At 37.0% G+C, this 8,970-nt stretch overlaps 1 pseudogene; it reads left to right on the plus strand.

The window, feature by feature from the left end:
- Positions 1 to 6,195: 6,195 nt before the first annotated feature.
- Positions 6,196 to 7,952, plus strand: LOC110211844 (actin, cytoplasmic 1-like; annotated as a pseudogene).
- The last annotated feature ends 1,018 nt before the right edge of the window (positions 7,953 to 8,970 follow it).

Raw genomic sequence — 8,970 nt, forward strand, 5'->3', positions numbered from 1 at the left:
ATCTTTGGTAATTTCAGCCTTTTTCTGACTCCCTTTGATGATGGTGAATTTCTAGCATCCTCAATTTCCAAGTGACTCAACATCTTTGTTCACAAGCCTAAGTCTTTGCCACAATTGACTTTTGGGTGGACAGAATTGACCCTAACTGGATGCTAAGTTCTTCACCTCAAGCTTAGTTTAGTGCTGCACACATACCCCAAATACCCACACACATATACATAGTGTTCTGTCTTGGTGTTTCTTTCTCTCTCTCTCTCTCTCTCCCTCTCCCCCTCTCTCTCTCCCTCTCTCTCTCTCTCTCTCTCTCCTCTCTTCTCCCCTCCCTCTCTCCCTCTCTCTCTCCCTCTCTCTCCTCTCCCTCTCTCTCTCTCTCTCTCCTCTCCCTCTCTCTCTCTCTCTCTCTCTCTCTCTCTCTCTCTCTCTCTCTCTCTCTCTCTCTCTCTCTCTCTTTCTCTCTCTCTCTCTCCATTTCTCAATTCTCTGGACTGGCATTGGCAGTTCAGAGAACTGTACTTCTGGTGCTATGCAATGGTCCATCTTGGCATCAGCAATTCTGTCCTGCTTCTTCTATGATGTTGTCTGATGTTGATGAATAATGCAAGACTATTCTGCACCCACCAGGCTGGCTTGCCTGGATAAACTGCCTGTCTGTCCTAGCTAGAACAGAATTTCCTAGCTCAGAACCAGGGACTCCATGGACTTCAGAAGGAAGGAAAAAGGATCTGTGTTTGGTGTTGCATATCGCTGTAACCCTGTATGTCAGGTCCTTCGGTACGCTAGAGCAGAGTTGCTGCTAGTAGGCTGGGAATTTGGGGAGGTGTTCTGAGTGAGCTTAGGGTCACTGAGTATTAGTTGAATTTCTATAATTTTCCTTTTGATTCTGGATGTAATAGACTATGACGAGAACCAAAGTTGCTCTATCTTTGAGACATAATTTTTGTTTTGTAGAGTTTTGAGAGATCATAGGGATCACAGAAAGTGTCTATTCCTTTATTTTGTTGCTCACCTGATCTAGAAGTCTGATCCAGCCCACTTCTCTTCTATCTTCAAACATTTTCATTACTTGCATCACAGGCAAGAACCTGTGCACTCTAAGTAAAAACCCATGTGGCCACCTGAGTAGATTGTTGGTGCAAGGGTTTGGTGTCAGATTCCTAATCCCTAAATTTCACAGTGAGATTACAACAAGGTATATTTTTATCTCCTTGAACATCTCCCAGCTCAGAAAAATTAATTAGGAGGATGATGTTTCAAAGAATAAAAATAAGCAAAAGACCGTTAACAGAAAATTAATAGGATATGTAGAGTTGAGACAGAAAAAAAAAAACATGTCAGTGGTTAATAATCCACCAACCTAAAGCTGAAAGAAACTAGAAGTCTGTGTTGATGGAAAAACAGACTAACTATAAATTAAAATATTAAACCTGGTTATAATTGGAGGTATTTGTACCATAATAAAATTTTATATTTGGAATCAGATGTTCTGATTTTTGCTTACTTATTACAATGATACATTTTGGGTCTGGAAACATCATTAGTCTATTTCTAATATTCACTAAGCATAGGTCACTGTGTAGCATATTTGATAGTAAACCCACTCCTAGCATGATCCCTATTTTTCTAAATTGTCTTTGAGGTAAAAAGTGGTAGCATCATTTTTCCCCCATTCTCCATCTATAGGGAGCTCTGGCTTCTTCAGGTTCTCCTGCTGGGTAAGCAGCTAAGTTTTAGAACTTTCCAGCCACCTTTCCCTGAGTCAGGCCAAAAAACTGAAATTGTCTGCATATTAAACAGGCAACATGCCATATGTGGCAGCTAACATGGGAGCATGCTACTTCCCTATGTCACCTTTCTCCCATCCCTTTCTCACAGAGGGGAAGCAACCTAAGACATCTATCTCTGGATTGCAAGTGACACTTCTATTAGCAACTTGCATGTGTAGCTGTATAACAAAACCACATGAACAATCCAAACTATATACAAATATCCAGACTTGCAATACATATGTAATATAGATGTGAATGGACCATCTAATAAATTAGCAGGCCTACTTTGGCCAATTACATGCCAATAAATCTGACAATCTATGCAAATTGATGAATATTTATAAAAAATATGTTTCCCAGATTAACAGAAGATGAAATAGAGTACTTGAACAATCCAATCAAAAAAAAAAAAGAAATTAAACAAGTCATCAATGACCTTCCTAAAGAAAAAAAACCCAGGGCCAGATGTGTTCACAAGTGAATTCTACCAAAATTTAAAGAACAACTAATTCCAATTCTATGTAGGCTATTTAGAAAAATAAATGAGGAAGTTCCACCAAATTTCATTTACAACACAACTGCGATGCTGATAACTAAAACCAAGAAGAGCTAAAACAGAGGGGTGAAAAAAGAAACTACAGACCAATTTCTCTAATAAATATTTATGCAAAAATTTTAAATCAAATTCTAAGAAGGTCAGGGCAGCTAGGTGGCTCAGTGGATAGAGCACTGGCCCTGAAGTCAGGAGGACCCGAGTTCAAATCTGGCCTCATACCAAATACTTGACATTTACTAGCTGTGTGACCGTGGGCAAATCACTTAACTCCAATTGCCTAATTAAAAAAACCTTCTAAGAAGGAGATTATAGAAATATATCACAAGAATCACACACTATGACCAAGTGGAATTTATACCAGGAATACACGACTAGTTCAATATTAGCAAAACTATCAGCATGGTTAACCATATAATAACAAAACCAACAAAAATCATATGATTGTCTCAATAGATGCTCAAAAAGTTTTTGACAAAATACAACACCCATTCCCATTAAAAACACTAGAGAACATAGGAATAAATGGAATTTTCCCTAAAATGATAAATAGTATCTATCTAAAACTATCAGCAAGCATTATCTCTAAGGGATATAAGCTAGAAGCATTCCCAATGAGATCAGAGATGAAACAAGGATGTTCGTTATCATTATTCAGGGGCAAGGTTGTAAAGGCTTTCCAGGGGTGGGGAACTATTATTCATTATTGTAATAGAAAAGTTAGCTATGACAATAACAGAGAAGAAAAAGGAATTAAAAGAAGTAGGATAGGCAATGAGGAAACAAAACTATCTTTACAGATAACATGATGGTATACTTAGAGAATGTTAGAAAATCAACTAAAAAACCAAGCAAAATAATTAACAATTTTAGCAAAATTGAAGGCTATAAAATAAAGCAATATAAATCATCAGCATTGCCCAAAGGGCTATAAAAATGTGCATAACATTTGACCCAGCAATACCATTTCTAGGTCTGTATCCCAAAGAGATCATACAAATGCAAAAAGGACCCACATGTACCAAATAAAAAATATTTGTAGCAGTTCTTTTTGTCGTGGCAAAGAATTGGAAATTTAGGGGATGCTCATCAATTGGGGAATGGTTGAATTAGTTGTGGTATATGAATGTAATGGAATACTGTTGTGCTATAAGAAATGATGAGCAGATGGAGTTCAGAAAAACCTGGAAAAACTTGTATGGACTGATACTGAGTGAAGTGAGCAGAACCAGAACGTTGTACAGAATAAAAGCCATGTTGTGCAATGACTAACACTGATAGACTTAGCCCTTCTCAGCAATGCAAGGATCTAAGACATCTCCAAAAGTCTCATGATGGAAAATGCTATCCACAGTCAAAGAAAGAACTATGGAATTTGAATGCAGATCAAAGCATAATATTTGCTATTATTTTCTTCTGCTATGTGTTGTTTTCTTTTTCTTGTGGTTCCTCCTATTGGTGTTAATTCTTCCTTATAACATCACTGATGTGAAAATATGTTTAATAAGAATGTATATGTATAGTTCATATCAGATTGTGTGCCATCTTGGGGAGGGAGACAGAGAAAAATTTTAAACTCAAAAGTTTATGAAAGTGATTGTTGATAAATCAAAATAAATTAATTTTTTTAAAAAAATCAGCATTTCTATATATAATCAACAAAGCCCATAAAGAAATAGAAAGAGAAATTCCATTTAAAATAACTGTAGACAGTATAAAATACTTGGGAGTATGTCTTCTAGGACAAACCCAGGAACTGTATGAACACAATTACAAAACACTTTTCACACAGATGAAGTTAGATCTAAACTACTAGAAAAATATCAGTTTCTCATGGATAGGCTGAGCCAATATAATAAAAATGACAATTCTACCTAAATTGATTTATTTATTCAGTGCCATACTTATCAAACTACTGAAATTATTTTAGAGATCTGGAAAAAAAAATAACAAAATTCATCTGAAAGAACAAAAGGTCAAGAATCAAGAGAATTAATGGAAAAAAAAATAAGTAAAGAAACTGGCCTAGCCATGAAAGATCACAAATTATATCATAAAGCAAGTCATTAAAATTATCTGGTACTGGCTAAGAGAGTGAGGTGAATCTGTGGAATATAATAGGTACACAAGATGCAGTAGTAAATGACTAAAGACCCCAGCTTCTGGAACAAGAACTGACTATTTGTCAAAAACTGCTAGAAAAACTGGAAAACTGTAGCAGAAACTAGATAAAGACTACCATCTTACACAGTACACCAAGATAAGGTCAAAATGGATATATGATTTAGATATAAAGAGTGATACCATAAATAGTTAGGAGAGCAAGAAACAGTTTACATGTCAGATCTATGGAGAAGGAAAGAATATATGATAAAACAAGAGATAGAGAACATCATGAAATACAAAATGGATAATTTTGATTACATTAAATTAAAAAGGTTTTCCACAAATGAAACCAATGCAACAAACATTAGAAGGAAAGCAGAAAAATGGGAAACAATTTTATACAGCAAATGTTTCTGATAAAGATCTCATTTATCAAATATATTTGAAAATTGAGTCAAATGTATAAGAACACAATTTATTCCCCAATTAATAAATCCCCAGAAGATATGAACAGGCAGCTTTTAGATGAAAATATCAAAGTTATCCATAGACAGATGAAATAATGCTCCATATCGCTGTTGATTAGATAAATGTAAGTTAAAACAACTCTGAGGTACCACCTCATACCTATTAGATTGGCTAATATGACACAAAATGAAAATCATAAATGTTGAAGTGGATTGTGAAAATTTGGACACTAAAACACTGTTGATGGAGTTGTGAACTGATCCAATCATTCTGGAGACCAATTTGGAACTATGCCCTAAGGGCAATCAAACTTTGCATACCCTTTTATCCAGCAATAGCACTACTAGGTCTATATCCTAAAGAAATCACCAGAAAAAAAGAAAAGAAAAGAAAAAGAACCTATACATACAAAAAGAAAAAAATATGTATATAGCAGCTCCTTTTGTGGTGGCAAAGAATTAGAAATTGAGGGAATGCTTATCAATTAGGGAATAGATGAACAAGTTTTGGTATATAATTGTAATGGAATACCAACTTGCTCTAAAAAAATTGTGAACAGGCAAATTTCAGATAAAAGTGGAAAGACTTGCATGAACTGATGCTGAGTGAAGTAGGCAGAACCAGGAGAACATTGCACACAGTAACAGCAACATTGTAGAATTATCAAATATGAATCACTTAGCTATTATCTGCAATGCAGTGATACAGAACAATTACAAAGGACTCATGATGGAAAATGCTATTCACTTCCAGAGAAAGAACTAATGGGGTCTGAATACAAATTAAAGCATACTATTTTCAGTTTGCGTGTGTGTGTATGTTTACTTTTGGTCTGTTTCTTCTTTTACAACATGACTAATATGGATATGTGTTTTCTGTGGTTGCACATATATAACATATCAAATTGCTTACTGTCTTAGGGAAGGCAGAGGTGAGGGAGGGAGAAAATTTGAATCTCATTTTTTCTAAACGAATGTTAAGATTTGTCTTTAAATATAATTGGAAAAATACTATTAAAAAATCAAGAAGGAGTTCTTAGAGTCCTTGGCAACTTATTTCAGAGGGTCCATGAACTTGGCTGGAAAAAAAAATTAATCTCAACTTTCAACTGAAATTTATCATTTCCTAGAATTATTTAAAAAAAAAAAGCTTAAAAATCCCAGCTGTGATCTCTTCCATCCAGCATGTACTTGTCTCTTGGACCCTGCCTCCAATTGTGGCAACACCTTCTCTCTGTTTTAAGGCTTTAAATTTCATACTTCAGTGTTCATCATGGATGAGGATATTGCTGCTCTCATTGTTGACAATAGCTCTGGAATGTGCAAAGCTGGCTTTGCAGGAGATGATGCTTCTTGGGCTATCTTCCCTAACATTTTGGGGCACCTCAGATATCAGAGTGTGATGGTGCATATGGGCCAAAAAGACAGCTATGTGGAGGTTGAGGCCAGAGTAAGAGAGGTTTTCTGGATCCACTGAACATGGTATTGTTTGTCACCAACTGGGATAACATGGTGATCTGGCATCATACTTTCTGCAATGAGCTCCATGTGGCCCCTGAAGAGCACCCTGTGCTGTTCACAGATGCCCCTGTGAACTCCCAAGCCAACACAGAAAAAATGACTCAGATTATGTTTGAGACCTTCAACATCCCAGCCATGTATATTGCTATCCAGGCTGTGCTGTCCCCGTATGTCTCTGGTCATACCAATGAGGTTCAAGGGTTTAGGGGTGCTGGGACCCCTATATCATAAGATGTCGGTCCTGCCAGAAAGAATTCAACCCAAGCCTTCTTTCAGCCAAAGACAAAGTTTAGAACATCCATCCTATTGGGCAGACTCTTTAGGAGTCTGAACATTAGTAAGCTATTGACTAGATTATAAGAATCTGAGCAGTGGCTAGATTTTAAGAATCTGAGCATCTTAATGGAGACAAGGTGGACCTTATATACAGAAAGACTGTGAGAGGGACCTAGAAGTGGCCAAGTAGTTTGGGGTAACTGAAGGAATCTGGGAGAAGGGGTATGCCACTAAACTGGGGTGACTAGAAGAGGGGTCTAAGGAAGATCTGAATGGGAGTGGCCAGTAAGCTGGGGTGAACAGAATGCCTGGGGCCTGGACCTTGTGGCCAAGAAAGAATGGAACCTAGCTAGGGGAAATGCGGGGGTGGGGGGGGGGGAAATGGCCAGGGGAGGTGGGGGCAGGCACATAGGGAGGTAAGACAATGGAGGGCTAGGCTAGATTAAGGGTAACAGAATTGGGAGATTGGGCATAGCCGCAATGAAAAGCCAGTTGATGAGACTATAGCCTCAAACAAAGGCCAGAGGTTTGGCCATGTGGGAAAATCCAGGGTTTTTCTTTTTTGGGGTATAGCTTCTATCCTTATCAATACCACTGATATTGTGATGAACTCTGGTGATGGTGTGACACACATTATGCCCATTTGTAAAGGTTATGTCTTTCCCCATGCCATCCTCTATCTGGATTTGGCTGGCCGTCATCTGCCAGACTACCTCATGAAGATCCTGACCAAGAGAGGGAACATTTTCACTGCCACAGCTGAGAGGGAAATCATGTGCGACGTCAAGGAGAAGCTGTGTTATGTAGTCCTAGACTTCAACCAGGAGATGGCTTTTAATTCCTCTCTGGCAAAGAGCTATGAACTCTCTGATGGGCAGGTTAACAGCATTAACAACAAGAGGTTCCACTGTCCAGAAGCTCTCTTCCAACTATCTTTCTTAGGTATGGAATGCTGTGGAATCCATGAAACTACCTTCAACTCAATCATGAAGTGTTATGTTGACCTCTGTAAGTATTTGTATGTCGACACTACATTGTCTGGTGGAACCACCACCTAGGCATTGCTGACAGGATGCAGAAGGAGATTACAGCCCTAGCCCTCAGCACAATAAAAATTAAGATCATTGCCCCACAGGAGATCAAATGTTCTCTCTGAATTGGAGGCTCCATTCTGCCCTATCTCTCTACCTTCCAGCAGATTGTAGATAAGCAAACAGGAGTATGATGAATCAGCTCTACCTTGTCCACTGCAAATGCTTCTAAATGGACTGAGTTTTTGTTTTGTTTTGTTTTTTGTTTTATTTTGTTTTGCTTTTTGTCAAAGAGTTGACATGATAATTGCCCCCATAAAAGGGAGATTAAGATTGGCATTGCTTTATTTGTTTTGTTTGGGGTGGGGTTGTTTGGTTTGTTTTGTTTTGTTTTTAGTGCTTGATTCAGGATTTTAAAACTGGTTATGAGCAGTTTAAGTATGTTGGGGGCAAACATCCCCAAAGTTTTACAGTGTGTCTTCAGGACTCCGTCCTTTTTATTTTTTTTTAAATAGTCATTCCAAATAATTGTATAATGCATTATTACAGAGTTGTTGGTCTCTATAAAGACTGTCCTGCACTTCATAAAGGAGCTATTTAATATAAATGCAGTAAGAGAAGTGGGGAGGGGGAAGTTATTCCATGTAAATTATGTAATCCTTCAAAAAAATTTTATATTCCACTTTAATACTTTTTCTTTTTTTTTTAATTGTAACAGCCATAAGGAATGACCCCCTAAATTCTCTCCCTACCACCCACCAAGATGCAAATGAAAACTTTATAGTCTCCCCATGAGTTTTATTAGATTGGTGGCAGTGCTTGGAGGAGGGGAGAAGCTTAACCTGTACACTGACTTAAGACCAGTTCAAATAAAAATGCATACTTTAAAGAAAATAAATAAATAAATAAATAAATAGATAGATAAAAAAATAAATAAATAAATGATTGAATGAATGAATAAATAAATAATTAAATAAATAAATGAATGAATGAATAAATGGAAGCTTAAGAATCCTAACTCTAGGGATCCATACCTTTGTTGGAGCATTTTTCTAGATCAGTAGGGTCAAACTAAAATTGAAATAGGAGCCACTAAACCATACATAAAGAAACCTCACGTAGAAAACCACATTATCTATGTTGTATTGTGTTTTTGTTCCTTTTGTTAAATATTTCCAATTGTATTTTAGAGTGTTTGTGGTAAGAGTGTTGGGAGCCATTTCTCATCTACATCCTTACTTCATCTCCCT

Source organism: Phascolarctos cinereus, unplaced genomic scaffold, assembly GCF_003287225.1.
Source record: "Phascolarctos cinereus isolate Bilbo 61053 unplaced genomic scaffold, phaCin_HiC Scaffold_5;HRSCAF=322, whole genome shotgun sequence".
NCBI classification, from domain to species: domain Eukaryota; kingdom Metazoa; phylum Chordata; class Mammalia; order Diprotodontia; family Phascolarctidae; genus Phascolarctos; species Phascolarctos cinereus.